The 18,663-nt window shown below is 36.6% G+C and overlaps 1 protein-coding gene across 1 annotated transcript in view; it reads right to left on the bottom strand.

Annotated features, from left to right (window-relative positions):
- The window catches only part of ZNF782 (zinc finger protein 782), a 55,927-nt gene that overhangs the window by 28,107 nt on the left and 9,157 nt on the right, over nt 1–18,663 (bottom strand). The window lies entirely within an intron of this gene.

The raw sequence follows: 18,663 nt of genomic DNA, 5'->3' as shown, positions 1-18,663 counted from the left end.
AATCAACAAATTTGCTAAGAGACTATAACTTAATTACTCCAACTACAAAAAAGGATAATTATATAGTGTGATAGAGATGCTAAATATCGTTACAATGGCAAACATACTACCATATATAAATGTATCAAATTAACAAGTTGAATACCTTAAATTTATACAATGTTATATGTCTAATATATTTCAATAAAAAAGTAAAAAGAATAAAAAAGGAATTATGGCTAAAAAGTTCTCAAATCTTGGGAGGGAAATGGACATCCAGATTCATGAAACTCAAGGGCCCCAAATAAGATTAACATAAAGTACATTGAGACTCATCATCAAATTGTCAAAAGTCATGGACAAGGAGAATTTTGAAAGCAGCAAAAGTGACTCATCACATAGAAGGGAACTCCCATAAGACTGTTAGTAGATTTCTCAGCACAAACCTTGCAGGCTGGGACAGAGTGGGGTGTTACATTCAAAATACTAAAGAAAAAACCTGCTAAACTAGAATACTACACTTGGCAAAAGTATCCTTTACAAATGAAGAAAAATAAAGTCTCCTCCAGACAAAGAAAAACCAATGGAGTTTGTAACCATTAGACCAGCCTTATAAGAAATGCTTAATTAAGGGAGTTCTTCAAAACGAAATGAAAATACATTAAAGAGCAACACAAAATAGTCTCACTGATGAAGGCAAATAAATAAATACAGAATAATGTAGCACTGTAATAGTTAAATTACTTTTAATGATAATATAAAAATTAAAAAATAAAAATTAGATGAAGATTATATAATAGGTCCGTAATATGAAAAAGAAGCAAACTCTGACAACAAGAACATAAAGTGTGGAGTTTTTGTGTGCAGCTGACATTATCAACTTAAAATAGACGGTTGTAACTACAAAATATTTTTGCAGAAGTCAAGCTAACTAAAAACAAAGAAAAAAACCTACAATAGATACACAAAAGATACTGCGAAAAAGAATCAAAGCAAATCAAAAAAATTATTAAATAATAAAGGAAGACAGCAAGACAGGAAGAGAGGGACAAAACAATTACAAGAGACACAAAACAATGAACAATATGGCAACAGTAAGTCCTCACTTATCAATAATGACTATAAATATAAATATATTAAATGCTCAAATCAAAGACAAAGATTACCTGAATGGATAAAAAACAAGTTTCAGAGATGTGCAATCTACAAGAGACTCATTTTAAATTTAAAGATAAATATAGGCTGAAAGTGAAGGGATGGAAAAGGCTATTCCACAGAAATGGTAACCAAAAGAAAGGAGAGAACAAGTCCCTCCCACCAGGAAACTTGCACAAGCCTCTTAGATAGCCTCATCCACCAGAGGCCAGACAGCAGAAGCAAGAGGAACTACAATCCTGCAGCCTGTGAAACAAAAACCACATTCACAGAAAGATAGACAAGATGAAAAGGCAGAGGGCTATGTACCAGATGAAGGAACAAGATAAAAACCCAGAAAAACAACTAAATGAAGTGGAGATAGGCAACATTCCAGAAAAAGGATTCAGAATAATGATAGTGAAGATGAGCCAGGACCTCGGAAAAAGAATGGAGGCAAAGATCGAGAAGATGCAAGAAATGTTTAACAAAGACCTAGAAGAATTAAAGAACAAACAAACAGAGATGAGCAATACAGTAACTGAAATGAAAAGTACACTAGAAGGAATCAATAGCAGAATAACTGAGGCAGAAGGATGGATAAGTGACCTGGAAGATAGAATGGTGGAATTCACTGCTGAGGAACAGAATAAAGATAAAAAAATGAAGAGAAATGAAGACAGCCTAAGAGACCTCTGGGACAACATTAAATGCAACAACATTTGCATTATAGGGGTCCCAGAAGGAGAAGAGAGAGAGAAGGGACCCAAGAAAATATTTGAAGAGATTATAGTCAAAAAACTTCCCTAACGTGGGAAAGGAAATAGCCACCCAAGTCCAGGAAGGGCAGAGAGTCCCATACAGGATAAACCCAAGGAGAAACACGTCGAGACACATAGTAATCAAACTGGCAAAAATTAAAGACAAAGAAAAATTACTGAAAGCAGCAAGGGAAAAACGACAAATGACATACAAGGGAACTCCCATAAGGTTAACAGCTGATTTCTCAGCAGAAACTCTACAAGCCAGAAGGGAGTGGCATGATATACTTAAAGTGATGAAAGGGAAGAACCTACAACCAAGATTACTCTACCTGGCAAGGATCTCTTTCAGATTCGATGGAGAAATCAAAAGCTTTACAGAGAAGCAAAAGCTAAGAGAATTCAGCACCACCAAACCAGCTCTACAACAAATGCTAAAGCAACTTCTCTAAGTGGGAAAGACAAGAGAAGAAAAGGACCTACAAAAACAAACCCAAAACAATTAAAAAAATGGTAATAGGAACATACATATCAATAATTACCTTAAACATGAATGGATTAAATGCTCCAAGCAAAAGACACAGGCTTGCTGAATGGATACAAAAACAAGAACCGGGCTTCCCTGGTGGTGCAGTGGTTGAGTCCTCCTGCCGATGCAGGGGACACGGGTCCATGCCCCGGTCTGGGAGGATCCCACATGCCGCGGAGCGGCTAGGCCTGTGAGCCATGGCCGCTGAACCTGGGTGTCCGGAGCCTGTGCTCCACAATGGGAGAGGCCACAACAGTGAGAGGCCCGCCTACCACAAAAACAAAAAACAAGACCCATTTATATGCTGTCTACAACAGACCCATTTCAGACCTAGGGACACATACAGACTGAAAGTGAGGGGATGGAAAAAGATACTCCATGCAAATGGAAATCAAAAGAAAGCTGGAGTGAAAATACTCATAACAGATAAAATGGACTTTAAAATATAGAATGTTACAAGAGACAAGGAAGGACATTACATAATGATCAAGGGATCGATCCAAGAAGAAAATATAACAATTATAAATATATATGCATCCAACATGGGAGCACCTCAATACATATGTCAACTGTTAACAGCTATAAAAGAGGAAATCGACAGTAACACAATAATAGTGGGGGACTTTAACACCTCACTTACACCAATGGACAGATCATCCAAAATGAGAATAAATAAGGAAACAGAAGCTTTAAATGACACAATAGACCAGACAGATTTAATTGATATTTATAGGACATTCCATCCAAAAACAGCAGATTACACTCTCTTCTCAAGTGCGCATGGAACATTCTACAGGATAGATCACATCTTGGGTCACAAATCAAGCCACGGTAAATTTAAGAAAATTGAAATCACATAAAGCATCTTTTCTGACCACAACGCTATGAGATTAGAAATGAATTACAGGGAAAAAAACGTAAAAAACACAAACACATGGAGGCTAAACAATATGTTACTAAATAACCAAGAGATCACTGAAGAAATCAAAGTGAAATCAAAAAATACCTAGAGACAAATGACAATGAAAACACGACGATCCAAAACCTATGGGATGCAGCAAAAGTTCTAAGGGGGAAGTTTATAGCTATACAAGCCTACCTCAAGAAACAAGAAAAATCTCAAATAAACAATCTAACCTTACACCTAAAGGAACTAGAGAAAGAAGAACAAACAAAACCCAAAGTTAGCAGAAGGAAAGAAATCATAAAGATTAGAGCAGAAATAAATGAAATAGAAACAAAGAAAACAATAGCAAAGATCAATAAAGCTAAAAGCCGGTTCTTCGAGAAGATAAACAAAATTGATAAACCATTAGCCAGACTCATCAAGAAAAAGAGGGAGAGGACTCAAATCAATAAAATTAGAAATGAAAAAGGATAAGTTACAACAGACACCACAGAAATACAAAGCATCCTAAGAGACTACTACAACCAACTCTATGCCAATAAAATGGACAACCTGGAAGAAATGGACAAATTCTTAGAAAGGTATAACCTTCCGAGACTGAACCAGGAAGAAATAGAAAATATGAACAGACCAATCACAAGTAATGAAATTGAAACTGTGATGAAAAATCTTCCAACAAACAAAAGTCCAGGACCAGATGGCTTCACAGGTGAATTCTATCCAACATTTAGAGAAGAGCTAACACCTATCCTTCTCAAACTTTTCCCAAAAATTGCAGAGGAAGGAACACTCCCAAACTCATTCTTTGAGGGCACCCTGATACCAAAACCAGACAAAGATACTACAAAAGAAGAAAATTACAGACCAATATCACTGATGAATATAGATGCAAAAATCCTCAACAAAATACTAGCAAACAGAATCCAACAACACATTAAAAAAAAAAAAAGAAAGAAAGAAGTGGCTATACCTACAGCAGACAAAACAGACTGTCTCTAGAGACAAAGGAAATCATCATATAATGATAAAAAGGTAAATTCCACAGAAGGTATAACTATTATAAACATATGCACACCCACTCTAGAGTGTGCGTGCGTGCATGTGTATGTGTGTGTGTATATATATATATATATATATATATAGAACATCACCCAACAGAAAAATATACATTCTTTTAAGCACATGTGGGTCATTCTGCAAGATAGATGTTAGGTCGCAAAACAAGTCTTAACAAATTTAAGAAGACTGAACTCATTCTAAGTATCTTTTCTGAACTAGAAATCAACGACAGCAAGAAAATAAGAAAATTTACAAATATGTGGAAACTAAATAACATACTCTTGCACAAATATTGGGTCAAAAAGGAAATGAAAAGGGAATTTAAAAAGTATCTTAAGAAAAACAAAAACATGCTAAAACGTATGAGATGCAGCAAAAGCAGTATAAGAAGAAAGTTTATAGTGATAAACATCTACATTAAAAAAGCATATCAAAGAAACACTTAACTTTAAATCTCAAGGAAGTAGAAAAAAGAACTAAGCCCAAAGTTAGTGGGAAGAAGAAAATAATAAAGATTAGATTAGAAATAGAGAACAGAACAATATAAACTAAGAGTTGTTTTCCTGAAAAGCTAAACAAAATCAACAAACCCTTAGGCTAGACTAAGGGTAAAAAATAGAAATTCAAATAAACAAAATAAAAAATGAAAAGAGGAGATATTACAATAGATGCCTCAGAAATAAAAAGGATCATATAGGACTATTATGAACAACTATGCCAACAGATTTTTTTAACATCTTTATTGTAGTATAATTGCTTTACAATGGTGTGTTAGTTTCTGCTTTATAACAAAGTAAATCATTTATGCATATACATATATCTCCATATCTCTTCCTTCTTGCATTTCCCTCCCTCCCACCCTCCCTATCCCACCCCTCTACGTGGTTCCCACCCCTCTACGTGGTCACAAAGCAACAAGCTGATCTCCCTGTGCTATGCGGCTGCTTCCCACTAGCTAACTATTTTACACTTGGTAGTGTATATATGTTCATGCCACTCTCTCACTTTGTCCCAGCTTACCCTTACCCCTCCCCGTATCCTCAAGTCCATTCTCTAGTATGTCTGCATCTTTATTCCCATCTTGCCCCTAGGCCAACAAATTAGATAACTGAGGTGAAATGGATAAATGCCTAGAAACATACAACCTGTCAAAACTGAATCATGAAGAAACAGAAAACCTGAACAGACCTATAAAAATATAAGAAGACTTAATCAGTAATCAAAACCCTCCTGAGAAAGAAAAGTCCAGAGCCAGATGGCTTCATGGTAGAATTCTACCAAACACTCAAGGAATTAATACCAATCCTTCTTAAACTCTTTTAAAAAATGGAACAGCCCAAGGACCTACTGTATAGCACAGGGAACTCTACTCAATATTCTGTAATAACCTATCTGGGTAAAGAATCTTAAAAAGAATGAATATATGTATATGTATAACTGAATCACTTTGCTGTAAACCTGAAACTAACACAACATTGTAAATCAACTATAGTCCAATAATTTTTTTTAAAAAAAGGAACAGGGAACATTTCCAAACTCATTTTATGAGGTCAGCGTCACCCTGATTCTAAAACCAGAGAAAGACATGGCAAGAAAACTATACACCAATATCCCTAATGAATAAAGATTCAAAAATGCTCAATAAAAGACTAGCAAACTAAATTTAACAGCACATTTAAAAGAACTTAAACCACGAACAAGTGGGATTTATCCTTGGGACACAAGGATGGTTAACTATATGCAAATCAATCCATGTGCTTCATCACATTAAATAAATGAAAGAAAAAAGATCTCAAAAGATGTAGAAAAAGCATTTGGCAAAGTTCAACACCCATTCACGATTAAAATTCTCAACAAAATAGGTATAGAAGACAATTTCCTCAACCTAGTAAAGGCTACATATGAAAAGCCCACAGCCAGTGGGGGAAAACTAAAAGTTTTCCTCTAAGATCCAGTACAAGGCAAGAATGCCCACTCTCACTTGTATTCAACATAGCATTAGAACTCCTACCTAGGGCAATTAGACAAGAAAAAGAAATAAAAGACATCTAAATAAAAATATAAGAGGTAAAACTATCTCTGTTTACAGATGACAAAATTCTATATGTAGAAAACCCAAAAGACTCAACTGAAAAAAACATTAGACCTAATAAATAAATTTTGGAAAGTTAGAGGATACAAAAATCAACCTACAAAAATCAGTTGTGTTTCTATACCAACAATGAATTATCCAAAAAGGAAATTAAAAAATACTTGGGAATTAACTTAACCAAAGAGGTCAGAGACTTGTACACTGAATATTATAAAATGTTGAAGAAGGAAATTAAAGAAGATAAATGGAAAGACACCCCATGTTTACAAATTGAAGAAATAAATACTGTTAAAATGTCCATATGATGCAAAGTAATCTATAGATTCAATGCAATCCCTATTAAAATTTCAGTGGCATTCTTTATAGAAATAGAGAAAACTATTCTAAAATTCATATGGAACACAAAAGACCCTGGATAGCCAAAGCATTGTTTTTTCTTTTTAATTTTGTTTTTGAATTTTATTTTTTTATACAGCAGGTTCTTATTAGTCATCAGTTTTATCCACATCAGTGTATACATGTCAATCCCAATTGCCCAATTCATCACACCACCACCCCAACCCCCCGCCACTTTCCTCCCTTGGTGTCCATACATTTGTTCTACGTCTACGTCTGTGTCTCAATTTCTGCCCTGCAAACCGGTTCATCTGTACCATTTTTCTAGGTTCCACATATATGCGTTAATATATATTTGTTTTACTCTTTCTGACTTACTTCACTCTGTATGACAGTATCTAGATGCATCCATGTCTATATGTACCACCATGTATATATGTACCACATCTTCTTTATCCATTTGCCTGTCGATGGGCATTTAGGTTGCTTCCATGACCTGGCTATTGTAAACAGAGCTGCAATGAACATTGGGGTGCACGTGTCTTTTTGAATTACGGTTTTCTCTGGGTATATGCCCAGTAGTGGGATTGCTGGATCATATGGTAATTCTATTTTTAGTTTTTTAAGAAACCTCCATACTGTTCTCCATAGTGGCTGTATCAATTTATATTCCCACCAACAGTGCAAGAGGGTTCCCTTTTCTCCACACCCTCTCCAGAATTTGTTGTTTGTAGATTTTCTGATGATGCCCCTTCTAACTGGTGGGAGGTGATACCTCATTGTAGTTTTGATTTGCATTTCTCTAATAATTAGTGATGTTGAGCAGCTTTTCATGTGCTTCTTGGCCATCCGTATGTCTTCTTTGGAGAAATGCCTATTTAGGTCTTCCGCCCATTTTGGGGTTGGGTTGTTTGTTTTTTTAATATTGAGCTGCATGAGCTGTTTATATATTTTGGAGATTAATCCTTTGTCCGTTGATTCGTTTGCAAATATTTTCTCCCATTCTGAGGGTTGTCTTTTGGTCTTGTTTATGGTTTCCTTTGCTGTGCAAAAGCTTTGAAGTTTCATTAGGTCCCATTTGTTTATTTTTGTTTTTATTTCCATTACTATAGGAGGTGGATCAAAAAAGATCTTGCTGTGATTTATGTCAAAGAGTGTTCTTCCTATGTTTTCCTCTAAGAGTTTTATAGTGTCCTGTCTTACATTTAGGTCTCTAATCCATTTTGAGTTTATTTTTGTTTATGGTGTTAGGGAGTGTTCTAATTTCATTCTTTTACATGTAGCCTGTTCAGTTTTCCCAGCACCACTTATTGAAGAGACTGTCTTTTCTCCATTGTATATCCTTGCCTCCTTTGTCATAGATTAGTTGACCATAGGTGCATGGGTTTATCTCTGGGCTTTCTATCTTGTTCCATTGATCTATGTTTCTGTTTTTGTGCCAGTACCATGTTGTTTTGATTACTGTAGCTATGTAGTGTAGTCTGAAGTCAGGGAGTCTGATTCCTCCAGCTCTGTTTTTTTCCCTCAAGACTGCTTAGCCAAAGCAATCTTAAGAAAGAAGAACAATCCTGGAGGCACCACACTTCCTTACTTCAGTATATATACTATAAGGCTACAGTAATGACAACAGTATGGCACTGGCATAAAGACAGACTTACAGACCAGTGGAACAGTACAGAGAGCCCAGAAACATATCCAAACATCTACAGGCAACTGGTCTTCAACAACAGTGCTAGGAACACAAAATGGGGGAACAGTCTCTTCAATAAATTGTGCTGGGAAAACTGGACATCCACATGTAGAAGTCTAATCTGGACTCTTGTCTAATACTGTACATAAAAATCAACTCAAAATGGATTAAAGACATAAATGGAAGACCTAAAATCATAAAACTCCTAGAAGAAAACATAGGTAAAAAGCTCCTTGACATCAGTCTTGGCAATGGTTTATATGACAACAAAAGCACAGACAACAAAGGCAAAAATAGACAAGTGAGACTGCATCAAACAGAAAAGCTCCTGGACAGAGAAGGAAATAATCAGCAGAATGAAAAAGGAAACTCAAAGAATGGGTGAAAATATTTGCAAATCATAATAATAATTATAAGGAGTAAATATTCAAAATATATAAGGAAGTCATACAACTCAATAGCAAAAAAGCAAATAAAAATGGGCAAAGGACCTGAGTTGACATTTCTCAAAAGAAGCCATACAAATGGCTAACAGGAATATGAAAGTGTGTTCAACGTCACTAATCATCAAGAAAATGCAAATCAAAACCACAATGAGGTATCATCTCACAGCTGTTAGAGAATGGTGATTATCAAAAAGACAAAAGGTAAGTGTTGCTGTGGATGTGGAGAAAACAGAACCCTTGTACACTGTTGGTGGGAATGTAAATTGGTACAGCCATTATGCAAAACAATAGAATTTCTTCAAAAACCTAAAAACAGAACTACCTTATGAGCCAGCAATTCCACTTCTGGGTATATATCCAAAGTCAGTGAAATCAGGATCTTGAAGAGATATCTGCACTCTGTTTTTACTGCAGCATTATTCAAAATACCCAAGATTTGGAAACAATCTAAAAATGTCTATTGGCAGATGAATGATTAAAGAAGATGTGGTATATCGACACACAATAGAATATTATTCAGCCACATAAGGAAGGAAATCCTGACATTTGCCCCAACATGAATAAAACTAGAGGACGCTATGCTAAGTGAAATAAGCCAGAAACAGAAAGACAAATACTGCATGATCTCAGTGGAATTCAAAACAGTCAAACTCATAGAAACAGAGAGTAGAATGTTGGTTTAAACGGGTTGGCGAGCTAGGGAACGGGAAGATGTTGGTCAAGGGGTACAAAGGTCAATTAACCAGAGATGAATAAGCTATGGAGATCTTATATACAAATGTGACTGTAGTTCACAATACTATACTGTATACTTGAAATTTGCCGAGAGAGTTGATCCTAAGTGTACTCACAAGCCCCACCCCCCACCTCCAAAAAATGGGAGCTATGTCAAATGATGGGTATGTTAATTAGTTTGACTGTGGCCATTATTTCACAATGTATACATATATTAAAAAAAAGTCTTACACCTTAGATATATACAATCTTTATTTGTCATTATACCTCAATAAAGGTAGAAAAAAATATGCAAAAGCCATGAACGCTTACTATTTAAGAATATATAGATGGCATATGAACACATGAAAAAATATTTAACATCACTAGCCATTAAGGAAATGCAAGTTAAAACCAAGATGAGATATTACTATACACCTATTACAACCATTAATACAAAAAATAGTAACAAGTACAAGGAAGGATAAAAAGTATCAATAACTGGATTTCTCACAAACTGTAGGTGGAAATGCAAAATGGTACAGCCATTCTGGGCAGTTTCTGTTTTTTTTATATTACGGTATAGCTGATTTACAGATTATGTAAGTTTCAGGTGTACAACACAGTGATTCACAATCTTTAAAGGTTACACTCCATTTATAGTTATTATAAAATATTGGCTATATTCCCTGTGTTGTACAATATATCCTTGTAGCTTGTTTTATACATAGTAGTTTGTACCTCTTAATCCCCTACCCCTGTCTTACCCTTCTCCCCACTGGTAACCACTAGTTCGTTCCCTCTGTGAGTCTGTTTCTTTTTTGTTATCTTCACTAGTTTGTCTTATTTTTTAGATTCCACATATAAGTGATATCATACAGTATTTGTCTTTCTCTGTCTGACTTATTTCACTAAGCATAATACTCTCCAAGTCCATCTATGCTGTTGCAAATAGAAAAATTTCATTCTTTTTTTACGGCTGAGTAAATATTCCATTGTGTATCTATACCACATCTTTATCCATTCATTTGTTCATGGACACTTAGGTAGCTTCCATATCTTGGCTGTTGTAAATAATGCTGCTGTGAACACTGGGGTGCATGTATCTTTTTGAATTAAAGTGTTTTAATTTCCTTTGGATATATACGCAGGAATGGAACTGCTGGATCATACTAGTAGTTCTATCTTTAGCTTTTAGAGGAGCCTCCATACTGTTTTCTAGTATGCAGCTGCACCAATTTATATTCCCACCAATAGCATACAAAGGTCCCCTTTTCTCCACATGCTTGCCAACATTTGTTATTCGTGGTCTTTTTGATAACAGAGTTTGACAGTCTCTTAAAGAACAAAACACATACTTACCATACAGCTCCAATCACGCTCCTGGGCATTTATCCCAGAGAAATAATAATTCATTTTACACAAAAATCTGAACATGAATGTTCATAGCATCTTTATTTATAATAGCCAAAAATTAACAACCAAAATGTCCTTTAATAGATGAATGACTAAACAAATTATAATACATTCATTTATAGACTGGAATACCATTGTAGTAAAACAAGAAATAAACTATCTACACACTACAACTTGGGCAGATCTCAATCTCAATATATCAAATACTGTATGATTCCATTTATATAACATTCTGGAAATGAGAGAAATCCTTGTGGTGATGGAGTAGTTAGTTCTGTATCTGGATTGTGGTGGTGGTTACATGAATCTCCACATATGATAAAATGGCACAGCACACCAAAATCACAACTAACTGCTGAATAACCATTGATAAAAAAGACTGGAATCTACAAGAAAAAGATATTCTACATCCAAAGACAAAGAAGAAACCTTGAGATGGTAGCAGGGGCACACTCACTATATAATTGAATCCCATGTCACCCAGGTGGGTGACCCACAAACGAGAATAATTATATAGCAGAAGTTCTCCCACAGGAGTGAGAGCTCTGAGCCCCATTCCAGGCTCCACAGCCTAGGGGTCTGGCATCGGGAGGAGGAGCCCACAGAGCATTTGGCTATGAAGGCCAGTAGGGCTTGACTGCAAGAGCACAATAGGATTGGGGGAAACAGAGACTCCACTCTTGGAGGGCACACACAAGGTCCTGTGCACACCAGGTCCCGAGGCAAAAGTAGTGACTCCATAGGAGCCTGGGCCAGACATATCTGCTGGTCTTGGAGGGTCTCTTAGGGAGGCTGTGGCTCTCTCTGGGGTCATAAAAGCTGGTGGCAGACATAGCAGAGACGTACATGAACTCTGGCTGGAGGCAGACATTTTGGGTCCTTAGCATCAAGACCTGGCTCTTCCCAACAGCCTGTAAGCTCCAGTGCTGGGACGCCTCAGGCCAAACAACCAACAAGGGGGGAATAAGCCCCATCCATCAGCAGATAGGCTGCCTAAAAACTTCTTGAGCCCACAGTCTGGGCTGCCCACAGCCCTTGACATGGTCCTGCCCACCAGAGGGCCAAGACCCAGCTCCACTCATCAGTGGGCAGGCACCAAATGCTCCTGCCAGGAAGCCCACACAAGGTTCTAGACAAACCTCACCTTCCAGGGAGCAGATACCAGAAGCAAGGAAATTATGATCGTGCAGCCTACAGAACTGAGTCCAAAAACACAGGTCAGAACCTACCCTGGGACGAGCTGGTCCCAGCCTTTGGGTGATGGGAGGGGAGTATACTGCTGGGACACATAGGACATCCCCTACAGAGGCCCACTTATCCAAGGTCGAAAACGTAACTAAGCTACTACATTCATAAAGATACAAGTATTAATTTAAACAAAATGAGATGGCAAAGGAATATTTCCCAGATGAAGGAACAAGATAAAATCCCAGAAGAACAACTAAGTGAAGTGGAGATAGCCAATTTACCTGTGTAAGGGTTCAGAATACTGATCATAAAGATGATCCCAAAAGGTAGGAAAAGAATGGACACACAGAGTGAGACGTTATAAGAAATTTTTAGCAAACAGAAAATATAAAGAACCACCAAAGAGAGTAGAATAACATAATAACTGAAATAAAAAATACACAGGAATTAATAGAATAAATGAGGTAGAAGAATGAATCAGTGAGCTAGAAGACAGAGTGGTGGAAATCACTGCTGCAGAACACAAAAAGGAAAAAAGGATGAAAAACAATGAGTTTAAGAGATCTCTGGGACAACGTCAAACACACCAGCATTCACATTATAGGGGTCCAAGATGGAGAAGAGGGAAAGGAAGGGACTAAGAAAATACTTGAAGAGATAATAGGTGAAAACTTTCCTAACATGGGAAAGGAAGCAATCACCCATATCCAAGAAGCACAGAGTCCCATACAAGATAAACCCAAGGAGGAAAATGCCAAAACACACAGTAATTAAACTGACAGAAATTAAAGACAAAGAGAAAATATTAAAAACAACAAGGGAAAAGCAACAAATAACATACAAGGGAATCCCCATAAGACTAGCAGCTGATTTTTCAGCAGAAACCCTGCAGGCCAGAAGGGACTAGAATGATGTATTTAAAGTGCTGAAAGGGAAAAACCCATAACCAAGAATACTCTACCCAGCAAGTATCTCGTTCAGATTTGATGGAGAAATCAAAAGCTTTACAGACAAGTGAAAGCTAAGAGAATTCAACACCACCAAACCAGCTTTATAACAAATGCTAAGGAACTCCTCTAGGCAGAAAAGGCCACAACTAGAAACAAGAAAATTACAAAATGGGAAAGCAAACATACAGTAAGGTAGGAAATCATCCACGGCACAATTATGATATCAAAACCAGCAATCGTGAGAGAGAGTAGAAGTGCAGGATATTTGAAATGCACTTGAAATTAAGAGATCAGCAACTTAAATCAATCATGTATATAGATATATAGACTGCTGTATAAAAACATCATGGTAACTGCAAATGAAAAATCTATAATAGATGTACACACGAGAAAGAAAGAGGAATCCAAGCCACAAGAGAGAAAAGAAAAGACGAAAGGAAGAAGAAAGACCTATAAAAACAAATCCAAAATAATTATCAAAATGGCAATAAGAATGTACATATCAATAATTACCTTAAATGTAAACAGATTAAGTGTTCTGACCAAAAGACATAGGCTGGCTTAATAGATACAAAAACAAGACCCATACGTATATTGTCTAAAAGAGACCAACTTCAGATCTTGAAACACATACAGACTGAAAGTGAGGGGATGGAAACAGGTATTCCATGCAAATGGAAATCAAAAGAAAACTGGAATAGCAATACTCATGTCTGACAAAATAGACATTAAAATAAAGACTGTTGGGGCTTCCCCGGTGGCGCAGTGGTTGAGAGTCTGCCTGCCGATGCAGGGGACACAGGTTCGTGCCCTGGTCCGGGAAGATCCTACATGCCGTAGAGCGGCTGGGCCCATGAGCCATGGCCGCTGAGCCTGCGCGTCCGGAGCCTGTGTTCCGCAATGGGAGAGGCCACAACAGTGAGAGGCCCACGTACCGCAAAAAAAAAAAAAAAAAATTAAATTAAATAAAGACTGTTACAGGAGACAAAGAAGGACACCACATAATGATCAAGGGATCAATCCAAGAAGATATAACAAGTGTAAATATACATGCACCCAACACAGAAGCACCTCAATATATAATGCAAACATTAATAGCCATAAAAGGAGAAATCGACTGTAACACAATAATAGTGGGGGACTTTAACACCCCACTTACATCAATGGACAGATCATCCAGACAAAAAATCAATAAGCAAACACAGGCCTTAAATGACACATTAGACCTGATGGACTTAATTGATATTTTTAGAGTATTCCATAAGAAAGTAGAAAAATACATATTTTTTTTAAGTGCACATGGAACATTCTCCAGGACAGATCACATGTTGGGCCACAAAGCAAGCCTCAGTAAAGTTAAGAAAACTGAAAACGCATCAAGCATTTTTTCTGACCACAATGCTATGAGATTTGAAATCAACCACAAGAAAAAAAACTGCAAAAAACACAAAAACATGGAGGTTAAATAATATGCTACTAAACAACCAATGGATTGCCAAAGAAATCAAAGAGGAAATCGAAAAATACCCAGAGACAAATGAAAATGCAAACATGACAATCCAAAACCCATGGCATGCAGCAAAAGTAGTTCCAAGAGGAAGTTTATAGCGATACAAGCTTACCTCAGGAAAGAAGAAAAATCTCAAATAAACAGCCTAACCTTATATCTAAAACAACTGGAAAAAGAAGAACAAACAAAACCCAAAGTTACTAGAAGGAAAGAAATCATAAAGATCAGAGCAGAAATAAATGAAAGAGAAACTAAGAAAACAATAGAAAAGATGAATGAAACTAAAAGCTGGTTCTTTGGAAAGATAAACAAAATTGAAAAACCTTCACCCAGACTTATCAAGAAAAAAGAGGAGGGCCAAAATCAATAAAATTAGAAATGAAAAAGGAGAATTTACAACTGACACCACAGAAATACAAAGGACCATAAGAGTCTACTACAGGCCAACAACATGGACAATAAAATATACCAATAAAATGGACAACCTAGAAGAAATGGATAAATTCTTTAAAGAGTACAATCTCCCAAGACTGAACCAGGGGGAAATAGAAAATATGAACAGACCAAAATATGAACAAACAACTACTGAAATTGAATCTGTGATTTAAAAAGTCCAGGACCCGATGGCTTCACAGGTGAATTCTATCAAACATTTAGAGAAGAGTTAACACCTATCTTTCTGAAACTATTCCAAAGAATTGCAGAGGGAGGAACATTTCCGAACTCATTCTATGAGGCCACCACCACACTGATACCAAACACCAAACAAAGACACCTCAACAAAAGAAAATTACAAGCCAATATCATTGATCAACATAGATGCAAAAATTCTCAACATAGTCTAGCAAACCAAATCCAACAATACATTAAAAGAATCATACATAATGATCAAGTGGGCTTTATCCCAGGGATGCAAGGACTTTCAATATCCACAAATCAATCACTGTGATACACCACATCAACAAACTGAAGAATAAAAAACATATGATCATCACGATAGATGCATAAAGAGCTTCTGATAAAATTCAACATCCATTTATGATAAAAACTCTCCAGAAAGTAGGAATAGAGGGAACCTACCTCAACATAATAAAGGCCATATATGACAAGCCCAGAGCTAATGTCATACTCAATGGTGAAAATCTGAAAGCATTTCCTCTAAGATCAGCAACAAGACAAGGATGTCCACTCTCACCACTTTTATTCAACATAGTTTTGGAAGTCCTAGCCACAGCAATCAGAGAAGAAAATGAAATAAAAGGAATCCAAATCAGATAAGAAGAAGTAAAATTGTCAGTTTCCAGATGACATGATACTATCCATAGACAATCCTAAAGATGCTACCAGAAAATTACTAGAGCTCATCAATGAATTCAGTATAGTTGCAGGGTACAAAATTAATACACAGAAACCCATTGCCTTTCCATACACTAACAAGGAAAGATCAGAAGAAATTAAGGAAACTATTCCGTTTATCATCGCATCAAAATGAATAAAGTACCTAGGAATAAACCTACCTCAGGAGGCAAAAGACATGTACTCTGATAACTCTAAGATGCTGAGGAAAGAAACTGAAGATGACATAAACAGATGGAAAGATATAGCATGTTCTTGGACTGGAAGAATTAATATTTTCAAAATGATGATACTACCCAATGCATTTTTCACAGAACTAGAACAAAAAAACATTTTAATTTGTATGGAAACACAAAAGACCCCGAATCTTGAGAAAGCAATCTTGAGAAAGAAAAACAGAGCTGAGGAAATCAGGCTCCCTGACCTCAGACTATACTACAAAGCTACAGTCATCAAAACAGTATGGTATTGGCCCAAAACAGACATACAGATTAATGGAACAGGATAGAAAGCCCAGAAATAAACCCACACACTTATGGTCAACTAATCTATGACAAAGGAGGCAAGAATATACAATGGAGACAGTCCCTTTAACAAGTGGTGCTGGGAAAACTGGACAGCTACATGTAAAATAATGAAATTAGAACATTCTCTAACACCATATACAAAAACAAAATGAATTAAAGATCTAAATATAAGACCAGATACTATAAAAATACTAGAGGAAAACACAGGCAGAACACTCTTTGACATAAATCACAGCAATATTTTTCTGGATCTGTCTCCTACAGTAATGGAAATAAAAACAAAAATAAACAAGTGGGACCTAACTAAACTTAAGAGCTTTTGCACAGCATAGGAAACCACATACAAAATGAAAAGACAACCTACAGACTGGGAGAAAATATTTGCAAATGATGCTAATGACAAGGGATTAATTTCCAAAATATACAAACAGCTCATACAATTCAATAAAAAAAACCCAAACAACCTAATCCAAAAATGGGCAGAAGACCTAAACAGACATTTCTCCAAAGAAGATATACAGACTGCCAACAAACACATGAAAGAATGCTCAACATCACTAATCATTAGAGAAATGCAAATCAAAACTACAATGAGATATCATCTCACACCAGTCAGAATGGCCATCATCAAAAAATCTAGAAACAATAAATGCTGGAGAGGGTGTGGAAAAGGGAACACTCTTGCACTGCTGGTGGGAATGTGAACTGGTTGAGCCACTATGGAGAACAGTATGGAGGTTCCTTAAAAAACTACAAATAGAACTACCATATGACCCAGCAATCCCACTACTGGGCATACACCCTGAGAAAACCATAATTCAAAAAGAGTCATGTACCAAAATGTTCATCGCAGCTCTATTTACAATAGCCCGGAGATGGAAACAACCTAAGTGCCCATCATCGGATGAATGGATAAAGAAGATGTGGCACATATATACAACGGAATATTACTCAGCCATAAAAAGAAACGAAATTGAGCTATTTGTAATGAGGTGGATAGACCTAGAGTCTGTCATACAGAGTGAAGTAAGTCAGAAAGAGAAAGACACATACCGTATGCTAACACATATATATGGAATTTAAGGAAAAAAAATGTCATGAAGAACCTAGGGGTAAGGCAGGAATAAAGACACAGACCTACTGGAGAATGGACTTGAGGATGTGGGGAGGGGGAAGGGTGAGCTGTGACAGGGCGAGAGAGAGGCATGGACATATATACACTAACAAACGTAAGGTAGATAGCTAGTGGGAAGCAGCCGCATGGCACAGGGATATCAGCTCGGTGCTTTGTGACCGCCTGGAGGGGTGGGATAGGGAGGGTGGGAGGGAGGGAGACGCAAGAGGGAAGAGATATGGGAACATATGTATATGTATAACTGATTCACTTTGTTATAAAGCAGAAACTAACACACCATTGTAAAGCAATTATACCCCAATAAAGATGTTAAAAAAAAAAAGGCAAGCCAGAGCTAGAGAATACAACATTTGCAAAACATATATCTGATAAAGATCTAAACTCCTTCAACTCAACAATAAGGCACAAACCAAAAAACTATACAAAAAAATGGGCAAAAGATTTCATGAGACACTTCATTAAAGGAGATTATGAATGGTTAGAAAGCACATGAAAAGAAGTTCAACATTGTTAATTACCAGAGAAATGCAAATTAAAATCCAATAAGATGCAACTAGAAATGTTGGTAATCAAAGAGCAATGATAACTCTCAGACATTGCTTATAGGCATGAAAAACAGTAGACCCAACTTGGGAACATTTGGCACTTTCTGAATAAGTTACATATAAACTTACCAGAAGACCCAGTAAGCCCACTCCTAGGTATTTACACAAGAAATGAAAAGATGTTGACACAAAGACTTATATGTGAATGTTCATAGAAGCTTTTTCATAACAGCCCCAAACTGGAAAAACACCCATGTGTCTATGAACTGAAAGGATAACAAACTGCAGTATATGCACACAAAGGAATTCTACTAAGGATAAAAAGAATAAACCTGTGATACACACACACACACACACACACACACACACACACACACACACACACACAC

The sequence above is a fragment of the Monodon monoceros genome, unplaced genomic scaffold (assembly GCF_005190385.1).
Source record: "Monodon monoceros isolate NGI ecotype Baffin Bay Population unplaced genomic scaffold, NGI_Narwhal_1 Super_Scaffold_5, whole genome shotgun sequence".
NCBI lineage: Eukaryota > Metazoa > Chordata > Mammalia > Artiodactyla > Monodontidae > Monodon > Monodon monoceros.
Note: the sequence above shows the minus strand (reverse complement) of the source record. Positions and strands in the feature narration are given on the sequence as shown.